Here is a 15,007-nt window from a genome sequence, read left to right as displayed (position 1 = left end):
ATAAATAAACATAAATATGGGTGGTATTTACAATGGTGTTTGTTCTTCACTGGTTGCCCTTTTCACAAATCTTGCTGCTGTGATGGCACACTGTGGTATTTCACCCAGTAGATCAAAATTGGGTTTGTTTTCAAATTCTTTGTGGATCTGTGTAATCTGAGGGAAATATGTGTCTCTAATATGGTCATACATTTGGAAGGAGGTTAGGAAGTGCAGCTCAGTTTCCACCTCATTTTGTGGGCAGTATGCACACATCCTGTCTTCTCTTGAGAGCCAGGTCTGCCTACAGTGGCCTTTCTCAATAGCAAGGCTATGCTCAGGTATTCTGCCACTGTGTACTCTCTGTTTAGGGCCAAATAGCATTCTAGTTTGCTGTGATTTTGTGTTAATTATTACCAATGTGACAAGTAATTATCTTTTTTGTTTTCTCAAGATGGAATTTGTATTTGTGGTCCTGGCAACTGGACCTTTTTTGAACACCATTATATTTGTCTTATTGAGATTTACTGTCAGGGCCCAGGTCTGACAGAATCTGTGCAGAAGATCTAGGTGCTCCTGTAGGCCCTCCTTGGTTGGTGACAGAAACACCAGATCGTCAGCCAATAGTAGACATTTGACTTCAGATTCGAGTAAGGGTGAGGCTGGGTGCTGTAGGCTGTTCTAGTGCCCTCGCCAATTCGTTGATATATATGTTGAAGAGGGTGGCGCTTAAACTGCATCAAAGTCTCACCCCACGGCCCTGTGGAAAAAATGTGTGTTTTTGCCAATTTTAACCACACACTTGTTGTTTGTGTACATGGATTTCATAATGTTGTATGTTTTTCACCCCAACATCACTTTCCATCAATTTGTATAGCAGACCCTCATGCCAAATTGAGTCAAAGCTTTTTTGAAATCAACAAAGCACGAGAAGACTTTGCCTTGGTTTGTTTGTTTGTCAGTTAGGGTGTGCAGGGTGAATACGTGGTCTGTCGTACGATAATTTGGTAAAAAGTTATCGTTCTCTCTCTCTCTCTCTCTCTCTCTCTCTCTCTCTCTATTGAATTTTAATTCAATATCCTTTTTATATCATGGCAAGTTAAATTACTTACATTGTCAAAGTATACATATAACAAAACAGCATTTACATGGGGAAGGTATAATAATAATACTTTAGTGGAAATGGGATTACCATTAACAGCAGCTACAGCTTTCACTGGCTGTCCCTCAGGTTGTGACTGGAGGACACATATTTGGCTGCCAAAACTGCACATTTTGGATTTTCACCCATTAAATATGTGATCTTTAAAAATCTTTTATCGTTTCAAATTCTTTGTACTGAATGATAATTTTGGGAAAGAAAGACTCTGAGTATTTGTCACAGTGTAATAGGAAATGCAGCTCTGTCTCTACCTCTCCCCTGGAGAAGACAGAGCACAGCCTGTCCTCTCTGGGCAGCCAGGCTTGCCTGTGATGACCGGTCTCTATAGCCAGACTGTGATCACTGTGATCACTGTGCTCTGTCTGTCTGTCTGTCTGTCTGTCTGTCTGTCTGTCTGTCTGTCTGTCTGTCTGTCTGTCTGTCTGTCTGTCTGTCTGTCTGTCTGTCTGTCTGTCTGTCTGTCTGTCTGTCTGTCTCTCTCTCTCTCTCTCTCTCTCTCTCTCTCTCTCCCTTCTACCTTGTTATTGAATAAAGCTGGTGTGTGGGTACATGTGTCACTACTTCCACCGAAGTCGGCTCCTTTCCTTGTTCGGGCGGCATTCGGCGATCGACGTCACCGGCTTTCTAGCCATTGCCGCTCCATTTTTCACATGTCCATTTGTTTAGTCTTGTTCCATACACCTGGTTTTCATTCCCCAATCAATCAACATGCAAAAGCAAACACCACATTGAGAGGAACATATGGAAAAAACATTCACAGTCAAGTCGAATGTATGATGTGTCGATTAATATTGAATACAGTAGATGGGAGTCAGAAAAGTTGATAGTGCTAACTTATACATTACATGACAAATGGATGGATGACAGACAACCGTGAATTCATAGGAAAGATATAGCGAGCTCACCATGGAGACTAGATGGTGTGTTTATCTGCTGGGAGTCAGCATGCTCTGCCATGTGATTCTCCTGACCCACCTACAGATAGGCATTGATACACACACACACGTAACACACACAACATATACATACATAACACACACCTCTGTTCAGAGAAAGTGGGTGGTAGGATTGTTCAGTGAAATTTTGTCATTTTAGCAGACACTCTTTCCAGTGTGACTTAGGGTTAAGTGCCTTGCTCAACAGCAACTTAGTCAGCTCAGGGATTCAAACCAGCAACCTTTCGGTTACTGGCCCAATGCTCTTAACTGCTAGGCTACCTGCCACCATCAATAGAATGGGCATCCTTCTATCCACTCACACACTCTCTCTCTCTCTCTCTCTCTCTCTCTCCTGCTGAGTGATGACCTACATCTGATGTTTCCCCCATTCCCCCACCAAGGGCATCACAAGACAAAACATACAGACTCTATTCTTTTACCTTCTCATCTCTCCATCTTTCCCTCTTTAATCTGCTCTCCTGCACTAGTTTTATGTATGCCATTTTGTATTTCTTTTGTCACAGAGACAGAAAATGGACTCTGTGTGACAGTGTGACGGATATTCTATTATCTTTCTCTCCAAACATCACATTCACTATCAGAATATACCACATGTTCACTATATACTCTGTATGATTGCATACATTGTATATTCACAGGTTATTGATAGAGGCCCCTTTTATTTCTGCTTGTAATCTTATTTAGATGGATGTACAGACTGATTGACAGTGCAGCTCGTTTGGCTGTAACGGAGGGGGAAATAGAGACACCTCGTGGTCGTGAGTGGAAATGACACCCAGGGCTTACGTAATATGTTATGATCAATATTTCCCTGTTAGATAACTGAATACGTTTAATAGATAACACCAACCAACATCTACATGTGTCAATAAGCAGTATTGTTTTAGATGCGCTTCCAACTGTTTTCTCAATATCTGCCATCATGGCCTTTGAGTGGTGAATTTAAAGGGCATGCGGCCACAACACACATGGAGTCTCCTAAAGGAATATGGGCCAAACACAATGGGAGTAATTGACAAACTTTCTGAGGTTTGCATTTGACCTTCGACCCTTCGACTCTCTCTCTTTTTGCTCTCTCTCTATCTTTCTCTGTCTCTCTCTCTCTCTCCCCCCTGTCTCTCTCTCTCTCTCTCCGCTCTCTCTCTCTCTGAGTCTGTCCAGAAACAGCAAACCCCAACACACCATTATGTAATGTGGATGATGGGAGGAGATTATGTAATTTTTTAACTTTACAAAAATAGACTGGAAATACAGGAGAAGTTTGGATGTAAATGACTAACGCTTTTCGAAAGGGTTCTAAATGTACATTTTATAGAAGATTGTTTTGAAAAGTCTACGTCGTCAGTTGCAGCATGGTTAACTGAACTAAATAAAATACAAGTTTACATTATTGTGATTGAGCAAGTAAAGAAAGAGAGGAAAATGAAGAATCATCACTCTGCAGCAGGTCTGCATTGTGTCAGAGTCAGCGAACTGAGAAAATGGGGAGAGAGAGGGAGAGAAAGAGGGGGAAAGAGGGGGAAAGGAAAGGGAGGGTAAGAGGCACAGAAAGGAGAGAGTGGGCTGTGTCTCAACTGACCTAGATACAGCGGTGTTTCTCAGTTGATGCCCCCCTCCACTGAGTGACAGAAATACTGATTAAATAAAATGAATATTGACTAAAAAGACAAACAGTCCTATTAATAGACAGTTACACAGGTCGATACTGTGGAGAGAGAAAATCAAAGCCACAGGGAGAGACTGACAGTAAGACAGACAATCAAACAGCCAGAGAGAGAGAAAACGAGGGGGGAGAGAGAGGGGGGAGAGAGGGGGGAGAGCGATAGAAAAGGGAGAGAGTGAGAGAGAGGGGAGAAAGAAAAAGGAGTGAAAGAGGAGGAGATAGAGAGGGGAGAGAAAAAGGTGGAGAGAGAAGGGGGAGAGTGAGGAGGAGGAGAGATAGAGAGGGGAGAGAGAAAGAGGAGGAGGAGAGAGAGAGATGGGAGAGGGGAGAGAGACATGAGGAGAGAGGGGAGAGAGGGGAGAGGGGAGAGAGAGTGAAGAGGAGGAGAGCAAGAGAGAAAAAAACTTACATTAATAAATCCATGTACACAAACAACAAGTGTGCGGTTAAAATTGACAAAAAACACACACATTTCTTTCCATAGGGCCGGGGGATGAGACAGGGATGCAGCTTAAGCCCTACCCTGTTCAACATATATATCAACGAATTGGCGAGGGCACTAGAACAGTCTGCAGAACCCGGCCTCACCCTTACTCGAATCTGAATGTCTACTGTTTGCTGATGATCTGGTGCTTCTGTCACCAACCAAGGAGGGCCTACAGTAGCACCTAGATCTTCTGCACAGATTTTGTCAGACCTGGGCCCTGACAGCAAATCTCAGTAAGACAAAAATAATGGTGTTCCAAAAAAGGTCCAGTTGCCAGGACCACAAATACAAATTCCATCTAGACACTGTTGCCCTTGAGCACACAAACAAATATGCATACCACGGCATATATCAGCGCCACAGGTAATATGCATATATCAGCGCCACAGGTAACTTCCACAAAGCTGTGAACGATTTGAGAGACAAGGCAAGAATGGCCTTCTATGCCATCAAAATTGAGCTTTTTGGCCATCAAGGAAATCGCTATGTCTGGCGCAAACCCAACACCTTTCATCACGCCAAGAACATAATCCCCACAGTAAAGCATGGTGGTGGCAGCATCATGTTGTGGGGATGCTTTCATTGGCAGGGACTGGGAAACTGGTCAGAATTTAAGGAAAGATTGATGGCGCTAAATATGGTGAAATTCTTGAGGGAAACCTGTTTCAGTCTTCCAGAGATTTGAGACTGGGACGGAGGTTCACCTTCCAGCAGGTCAATGACCCTAAGCATACCGCTAAAGCAAGACTCAAGTGGTTTAAGGGAAAACATTTAAATGTCTTGGAATGGCCTAGTCAAAGCCCAGACCTCAATCCAATTGAGAATCTGTGGTATGACTTAAAGATTGCTGTACACCAGCAGAACCCATTCAACTTGAAGGAGCTGGAGCAGTTTTGCCATGAAGAATGGGCAAAAATCCCAGTGGCTAGATGTGCCAAGCTTATAGAGACATACCCCAAGAGACTTGCAGCTGTAATTGCTGCAAAAGGTGGCTCTGCAAAGTATGGACTTTGGCACGCTCAAGTTTTCAGTTTTTTTGTCATATTTCTTGTTTGTCAAGAAAAAAATATTTTGCATCTTCAAAGTGGTAGGCATGTTGTGTAAATCAAATGATACAAACACCCCCAAAATTTTTTTTTTAATTCCAGGTTGTAAGGCAACAAAATAGAAAAATTGCCAAGGGGGTGAATACTTTCGCAACCCACTGTATCTGTCTGTTCCTCAGTTTTGTTCCCCGTGTCAGCATTATTGTTGTAACGTTGTTTTGTTCCCCCTGTCCAGATGCTGTTTTTGTTTTGTTATATGTCCGTTGTTTCATTAAATGTTCACTCCCTGTACTTGCTTCTCGTCTCCAGCGTCGGTCCTCACACTATATTTATGTTTATTTATTTACCCTTTTGTACTTTAACTATTTGCACATCATAACAACACTGTATATAGACAGAATTTGACATTTGAAATCTCTTCACTCTTTTGGAACTTTTGTAAGTGTAATGTTTACTGTGCATTTTTTTTGTTTATTTCACCAGTTGTTTATTATCTATTTCACTTGCTTTGGCAATGTAAACATATGTTTCCCATGCCAATAAAGCCCTTAAATTGAAATGTAATTGAATTGAGAGAGAGAGGGTGGGGAGGGAAGGGGAGGGGGGAGGTATTCAGGATCAGCTGTGATGCCAGTGGTGGATGATCTTACTGAGAGTTATACACAGAATGACACTATAAAGGAATGAAACAGAGAAATGACATTCAGAGATATCAAGATAGAAAATACCACAACCATACATTACGCACCACTGATACAGAATATCAACATTGCTTAGGTATTGCATCATTCGCATCTTTGCAAATATAAAAATGCATATTAGCAATGTTGTAAGCATGCAGGCTACACTATTGGAATTTGTTCTGCTTTGTACTTCACTCTCATGGGGCACTAATCTAAACGCTTATAAAAAAATCATGCTACGGCTTCCCGAGTGGCGCAGCAGTCAAAGGCACTGCATCGCAATGCTTGAGGCGTCACTACAGACCCAGGTTCGATCCCAGGGTGTGACCGGTAGTCCCATACGGCAGCACGCAATTGGCCAAGCGTTGTCCAGGTTCGGCCAGGGGAGCTTTAATTGGCTCATCACACTCTAGAGACTCCTTGTCGTAGGCCAGGTGCCTGCAGGCTGACTTTGGTCATCAGTTGAACGGTGTTTCCTCTGACACATTGGTGCTTCTGGGTTAAATGGGTTGGTGTAAATAAGCGCAGTTTGGCGCATCATGTTTCGGAGGACGCATGACACGACCTTCACCTCTCCTGAGCCCATTGGGGAGTTGCAGCAATGACACAAGATTGCAATTGGATATCACAAAATAGGGGTAAAACATAAAATAAATGAATAAATAAATCCTGGTATGACCTCTGACAAGCCAGCAAACAGGAAAAACTTCATTACAGGACTAACATCGAATCCTACTACACTGGCACCTACGCTCAATGCATGTATGGCTTGCAAACTGTCACGGATTACTAAGGCAAACCCAGCCACGAGCTGCCCAGAGCCTACCAAACAAGTTAAATGCCTCTATGCTCTCTTCAATGCTTGCTTCGAGGCAAGCAACACTGAACCATGCATGAGCGCACCAGCTGTTTGGGATGACTGTGTGATCTCGCTCTCCATAGCTGATGTGGGTAAGACCTTTAAAAACAGGTTAGCCTCCTGAGTGGTGCAGTGGTCTAAGGCACTGCATTGGAATGCTAGCTGTGCCACTAGAGATCCTGGTTCAAGTCCAGGCACTGTCGCAGCGGTGCACAATTGGCCCAGCATCGTCTGGGTTAGGGGAGGGTTTGGCCAGCAGTTCTTGTCCCATTGCGCTCTAACAACTCCTGTGGTGGGCCGGGCGCAATGTACGCTGACACGGTCGCCAGGTGTACGGTGTTTCCTCCGACACATTGGTGCGGCTGGCTTCTGGGTTAAGCGGGCCAGTGAGGCTGGGTTGTGTTTCAGAAGGACGCACGGCTTTCGCCTCTCCTGAGTCCGTATGGGAGTTGCAGAGATCGGACAAGACTGTAACTACCAATTGGATACCACAAAATTGGGGAGAAAAAGGGGTACAAAAAATAAAACATTTAATAACTGGTTAACATTCACAAGGCCGTGGAACCAGATGGAATACCAGGACGTGTACTCAGAGCATGTGCTGACTAGCTGGTAAGTGTCTTCACTGACATTTTATACCGATCTCCTACCCGGTCTGTAATACCTTATTTCAAGCACACCACCATAGTCCCTGTGCTCAAGAACGCCAATGTAACCCTCCTAAATGACTATTGCACCGTAGCACTCACGTCTTTAGCCATGAAATGGTTTGAAAGGCTGCTTACATCAATCAACACCATCAGAGTTCGACACCATAGGGCACCTGAGGGCACCTGAGGGCACTCCAAGCTCATCACTACGATAAAGACCCAGGGACTGAACACCACGCCATGCAACTAGAACCTGGACTTCCTGACGTGCCACCCCCAAGTGGTGAGGGTAGACAACAACACCTCCACCACGCTGACCCTCAACACAGGGTTCCCTCAGAGGTGTGTGCTTAGTTCCCTCCTGTACTCCCTGTTCACCCATGACTGCATGGCCACTCTCGACTATAGCACCATCATTAAGTTTGCTGATGACACGGCGGTGGTAAGGCTGATCACCAATGACGATGAGGCAGCCTATAGGGAGGAGGTCAGAGACCTGGCAGTGTGGTGCCAGGACAACAACCTCTCCCTCAAAGTCAGCAAGACAAAGGAGCTGATCGTGGACTACAGGAAACAGTGAACTACAAGAAGCACAGGGGTGAGCACAACACCACCACTTCCCACTCAGGAGGCTGAAAAGATTTGTCATGGGCCTGTCATGCCAAATAGTGCCCCCCCCCCCCGTGTCACAATTGGATTCAATAAACTATTAGGGTCCATTGTGACGACCTAACACGTAGGATTTTAGAGCTCATTGCAGTCTAAATTACATTTTTTTCATCCACACTATTCAAACAATGTTGATTTCCGAGGCAATTAAATGAGATATGTCTAGCTTATAAGATGAAAACATTACTTCAAACTACTTTCGGGTACATTGTTAACATTTAAACAATATGAATTCCATGTCTTAAACGTTGCTACGTTTTGGAAATAGTAAAGAAAATGTGTAAACTGCTTGACATTACTGTTACTTACCTTACAGATCACCAGTGGTGGAAAACGGATCCAATTGTCAGACTTGAATAAAAGTAAAGATACCTTATCAAAAAATGACTCAAGTAAAAGTGAAGTCACCCTGTAAAATAGTACTTGAGTAAAAGTCTAAAAGTATTTGATTTTAAACATACTTAAGTACCAAAATTAAATGTAGTTTAAAAATATACCTAACTACCAAATGTTAATGTTAAAGTATAAATCATTTCAAATTCCTTATGTTAGGCAAACCAGACAGCACGATTTTCTTGTCTTTTTAATGCAGGTATAGTCAGGGGCACACTCCAACACTCAGACATAATTTACAAATGAAGCATTTGTGTTTAGTGAGTCCGCCAGATCAGAGGCAGTAGGGATGACCAGGGGTTTTCTCTTGATAAGTGCGCGAATTGCACCATTTTCCTGTCCTGTTTAGCATTCAAAATGTAACAAGTACTTTTTGGTGTCAGTCGAAATGTATGGAGTAAAAAGTGTATTATTTTCATTAGGAATGTAGTGAAGTAAAAGTAAAAGTTGTCAACAAACATAAATAGTAAAGTGAAGTACAGATACCCCCAAAACTACTTAAGTAGTACTTCAAAGTATTTTTGCTTAAGTACTTTACACCACAAGGTGCTACAGAGGGTGATGAGTACATCACTGGGGCCGAGCTCACTGCCATCAAGGACCTCTATACCAGGCGGCGTCAGAGGAATGCAACCAAAGACTCCACCCACCAAAGCCATAGACCAGCGTTCCCCAAATGGCGACCCTCGGGCTGAATTTGGCCCTTGGGTGGTTTTGTTTGGCTTCCAAAGTTTTCAATGTAGGACATAAAAGACTGTAAAAACACTAGGAAATCAGCTCCAAGTGATTATAATTTTGGAAATCTGTTCCCAAGCATTCTCACACATTATAGAGAGACACATCTGTTCATACAGTTGAAGTTGGAAGTTTACATACACCTTAGCCAAATACATTTAAACCCAGTTTTTCACAATTCCTGACATTTAATCCTAGTAAAACACCCCTGTCTTAGGTCAGTTAGGATCACCACTTTATTTTAAGAATGTGAAATGTCAGAATAATAGTAGAGAAAATGATTTATTTCAGCTTTTATTTCAGCTTTCATCACATTCTCAGTGGGTCAGAAGTTTACATACACTCAATTAGTATTTGGTAGCATTGCTTTTAAATTGTTTAACTTGGATGAAACGTTTTGGGTAGCCTTCCACAAGCTTCCCACAATAAGTTGGGTGAATTTTGGACCATTCCTCCAGACAGAGCTGGTGTAACTGAGTCAGGTTTGTAGGCCTCCTTGCTCGCACACGCTTTTTCAGTTCTGCCCACACATTTTCTATGGGATTGAGGTCAGGGCTTTGTGATGACGACTCCAATACCTTGACTTTGTTGTCCTTAAGCCATTTTGCCACAACTTTGGAAGTATGCTTGGGGTCATTGACCCCTTTGACCCCTTTGAACTCTTTGTGACCAAGCTTTAACTTCCTGACTGATGTCTTGAGATGTTGCTTCAATATATCCACATAATTTTCCTGCCTCATGATGCCATCTATTTTGTAAAGTGCACCAGTCCCTCCTGCAGCAAATCAACCCCACAACATGATGCTGCCACCCCCGTGCTTCACGGTTGGGATGGTGTTCTTCGGCTTGCAAGCCTCCCCCTTCTTTCTCCAAACATAACGATGGTCATTATGGCCAAACAGTTCTATTTTTGTTTCATCAGACCAGAGGACATTTCTCCAAAAAGTACGATCTTTGTCCCGGGCGGCCTTTCAGGTTATGTTGTCATAGGACTTGTTTTTCTGTGGATATAGATAGTTTTGTACCTGTGTCCTCCAGCATCTTCACAAGGTCTTTTGCTGTTGTTCTGGGATTGATTTGCACTTTTCGAACCAAAGTACGTTCATTTCTAGGAGACAGAACTCGTCTTCTTCCTGAGCGGTATGATGGCTGCGTGGTCCCATGGTGTTTATACTTGCGTACTATTGTTTGTACAGATGAAAGTGGTAGCTTCAGGCATTTGGAAATTGCTCCCAAGGATGAACCAGACTTGTGGAGGTCTACAATTTTTTTTCTGAGGTCTTGGCTGATTTCTTTTGATTTTCCCATGATGTCAAGCAAAGAGGTGCTGAGTTTGAAGGTAGGCCTTGAAATATATCCACAGGTACACCTCCAATTGACTCAAATTATGTCATTTAGCCAATCAGAAGCTTCTAAGCCATGAAATAATTTTATGAAAATGTCCAAGCTGTTTAAAGGCACAGTCAACTTAGTGTATGTAAACTTCTGACCCACTGGAATTGTGATACAGTGAATTATAAGTGAAATAATCTGTCTGTAAACAATTGTTGGAAAAATTACTTGTGTCATGCACGAAGTAGATGTCCTAACCGACTTGCCAAAATTATAGTTTGTTAACAAGAAATTTGTGTAGTGGTTGAAAAACAAGTTTTAATGACTACAACCTATGTGTATGTAAACTTCCGACTTCAAATGTCTGTAAGTAAGGTTTAAAATGATTATGTTTTAGTCAAGCGTTGTCCGAGTTCGGGTTGGGCCGGGGTAGGCCGTCATTGTAAATAAGAATTTGTTCTTAACAGACTTGCTTAGTTAAATAAAGGCCAAATTAAAAAATAAAATAAAAAGGGCTTTGTAAATAAATTTGGTTGATTGATTGTATGTATAGGAGGTGAGGAGGCAGACATTGAAGGAAGGCCATGTTATGTTTTACTTCCTGTATATAGCCATGTTATGTTCTACTTCCTGTATATAGCCATGTTATGTTCTACTTCATATATATAGCCATGTTATGTTCTACTTCAAATCAAATGAAATTAAACTTTATTTGTCACATGCACCGAATACAACAAGTGTAGACTTTACCATGAAATGCTTACTTACAAGCCCTTAACCAACAGTGCAGTTCAAGAAGAAGAAAATAGTTACCAAGTAGCCTAAAATAAAATGTAATAATAAAAAGTAACACACTAAGAATAACAATAACGAGGCTATATACAGGGGGCACCGGTACCGAGTCAGTGCGGCGGTACAGGCTAGTTGAGGTAATCTGTACATGTAAGTGGGGGCGAAATTACTATGCATAGGTAACAAACAAACAGCGAGTAGCAGCAGTGTACAAAAGGTAAGGGGGTCAATGTAAATTGTCCAGTGGCGATTTTATGAATTGTTCAGCAGTCTTATGGCTTGGGGGTAGAAGCTGTTGAGGAGCCTTTTGGTCCTAGACTTGGCGCTCCGGTACCACTTCCTGTGCGGTGCAGAGAAACAGTCTATAACTTGGGTGACTGGAGTCTCTGACAATTTTATGGACTTTCCTCTGACACCGCCTTTTATATAGGTCCTGGATGGCAGGAAGTTTGGCCCCAGTGATGTCCTGGGCCATTCACACTACCCTCTGTAGCGCCTTAAGGTCAGATTCCGAGCAGTTGCCATACCAGGTGGGGATGCAACCGGTCAGGATGCTCTCAATGGTGCAGCTGTATAACCTTTTGAGGATCTGGGGACACATGTCAAATCTTTTCAGTCTCAGGTATATTTGGACCATAATAGTTCGTTGGTGATGTGGACACTAAGGAACTTGAAACTCTCGACCCGCTCCACTACAGCCCCGTTAATATTAATGGGGGCCTGTTCAGACCACCTTTCCTGTAGTCCACGATCAGCTCCTTTGTCTTGCTCACATTGAGGAAGAGGTTGTTGTCCTGGCACCACACTGCCAGTTCTTTGACCTCCTCCCTATAGGCTTGCTCATCGTTATCGGTGATCAGGCCTACCACTGTTGTGTTGTCTGCAAACTTAATGATGGTGTTGGAATCGTGTTTGCCACACAGTCATGGGTGAACAGGGAGTACAGGAGGGGACTAAGTACACACCCCTGAGGGGCCCCAGTGTTAAGGATCAGCGTGGCAGACGTGTTGTTGCCTACTTTTACCAACTGGGGGCGACCCGTTCAGGAAGTCCAGGATCCAGTTGCAGAGGGAGGTGTTTAGTCCCAGAGTCCTTAGCTTATTGATGAACTTTGAGGTATGGTGTTGAACGCTGAGCTGTAGTCAATGAACAGCATTCTCACATAGGTGTTCTTTTTGTCCAGGTGAGAAAGGGCAGTGTGCAGTGCAATTGAGATTGCGTCATCTGTGGCTCTGTTGGTGAGGTATGCAAATTGGAGTGGGTCTATAGTTTCTGGGATAATGGTGTTGATGTGAGCCATGACCAGCCTTTCAAGCACTTCATGGTTACCGATGTGAGTGCCACGGGCGGTAATCATTTTGGCAGGTTACCTTCACTCCCTTGGGCACAGGGACTATGGTGGTCTGCTTGAAACATGTAGGTATTACAGACTCGGTCAGGGACAGGTTGAAAATATCAATGAAGAAACTTGACAGTTGTTCCGCACATGCTTTGAGTACATGTCCTGGTAATCAGGCCCAGCAGCTTTGTGAATGTTGACCTGTTTAAAGGTTTTGTTCACATCGGCTACCGAGAGCATTATCACAGAACACACCCTGTATATAGCCATGTTATTTTCTACTTGCTGTATATAGCCATGTTATTTTCTACTTGCTGTATATAGCCATGTTATACTTCCTGTATATAGCCATGTTATGTTTTACTTCCTGTATATAGCCATGTTATGTTCTACTTCCAGTATATAGCCATGTTATTTTCTACTCCCTGTATATAGCCATGTTATTTTCTACTCCCTGTATATAGCCATGTTATTTTCTACTCCCTGTATATAGCCATGTTATGTTCTACTTCCTGTATATAGCCATGTTATGTTTTACTTCCTGTATATAGCCATGTTATGTTCTACTTCCAGTATATAGCCATGTTATTTTCTACTCCCTGTATATAGCCATGTTATTTTCTACTCCCTGTATATAGCCATGTTATTTTCTACTCCCTGTATATAGCCATGTTATTTTCTACTCCCTGTATATAGCCATGTTATTTTCTACTCCCTGTATATAGCCATGTTATTTTCTACTTGCTGTATATAGCCATGTTATACTTCCTGTATATAGCCATGTTATGTTTTACTTCCTGTATATAGCCATGTTATGTTCTACTTCCAGTATATAGCCATGTTATTTTCTACTCCCTGTATATAGCCATGTTATTTTCTACTCCCTGTATATAGCCATGTTATTTTCTACTTGCTGTATATAGACATGTTATTTTCTACTTGCTGTATATAGACATGTTATTTTCTACTCCCTGTATATAGCCATGTTATTTTCTACTCCCTGTATATCGCCATGTTATTTTCTACTTGTTCACCCCCTTGGCATTTTTCCTATTTTGTTTCCTTACAATCTGGAATTTAAATGCATTTATTTTTATTTTTTATAATTTCATTTACACAACATACCTACCACTTTGAAGATGCAAAATATTTTTTATCGTGAAACAAACAAAAAATAAAACAAAAAAGCTGAAAACTTGAGCATGCATAACTATTCACACCCCCCCTCAAAGTCAATACTTTGTAGATCCACCTTTTACAGATGCAAGTCTCTTGTTATTTGTATTCCTCGTGTCGCTATTTCTATTTCCTTTTTATCTTTACTTTAATTTGATATTTTTTATCTTTAATTTGCATCTTTTATCTTTACTTTAATTTGTCTCTTTTATATTTATCTTTAACTCTGCATATTTGGAAAAGGACCCATCAGTAAGCATTTCACTGTTAGTCTACACCTGTTGTTTCCCGAAGCATGTGACAAATAAAACAACATTTGATTTGATTTGAAAGTCTTACTGAATGCCATTGATACGTTTGTTCTTATGCTGTTGGGGAAAGAGAAACTCTTTGGTTTAGAGATGAAGTAACAACAAACTGCCATCTGCTACAGTGTGATGATGCCTATTGTGATTGTTGTTACGTCATTATAAAGTCCTAAAATCCTGCAGCAACACACCCTGTCATAATCCTAATCCCCACTGTATTGTGCCATCCAAGGCACACCATCATCCAATAATCTCAATCCTCTACTGCACTCCTCTCATCCCTTTCTAACTAATCCACTCTTCCCTCACTTCCTAAATGCACCACTCTCTCCTTCCCACAATATGTCCTTCTCTCCTCCTCTCATTCACTGTTCCCACCCCTCTTTCCCTACATCTATCCATTACCTCACTGTCACTGTCCTTGAGATGTGCATTACGAGGACAAACCCAGTAGTCTAGCTCTCCAGGACGAGAGTTGGAGCACCCTGCCGTGCTCATCCACAGTAACTAACCTCCTGACCTGTTACACACACAAGCTTTGTTTATGTCTGGTGCAAACATGTGCCCTTTGTCCTGATTGTGTCCAAATCCTGATTGTGCCCACATTTGTAGACAGGTGTAGACGATATAAATACACATTATGAACATCTCTGGAGAGACCTGAAAATAACTGTGCAGCAACACTCCCCATCCAACCTGACTGAGCTTGAGAGGATCTGCAGAGAAGAATGGGAGAAAGTCCCCAAATACAGGTGTACCAAGCTTGTAATCTCTG

This window comes from Salmo trutta, chromosome 21 (assembly GCF_901001165.1).
Source record: "Salmo trutta chromosome 21, fSalTru1.1, whole genome shotgun sequence".
NCBI lineage: Eukaryota > Metazoa > Chordata > Actinopteri > Salmoniformes > Salmonidae > Salmo > Salmo trutta.
The sequence above is the reverse complement of the archived record's forward strand: the minus strand, read 5'-3'. Positions refer to the sequence as shown.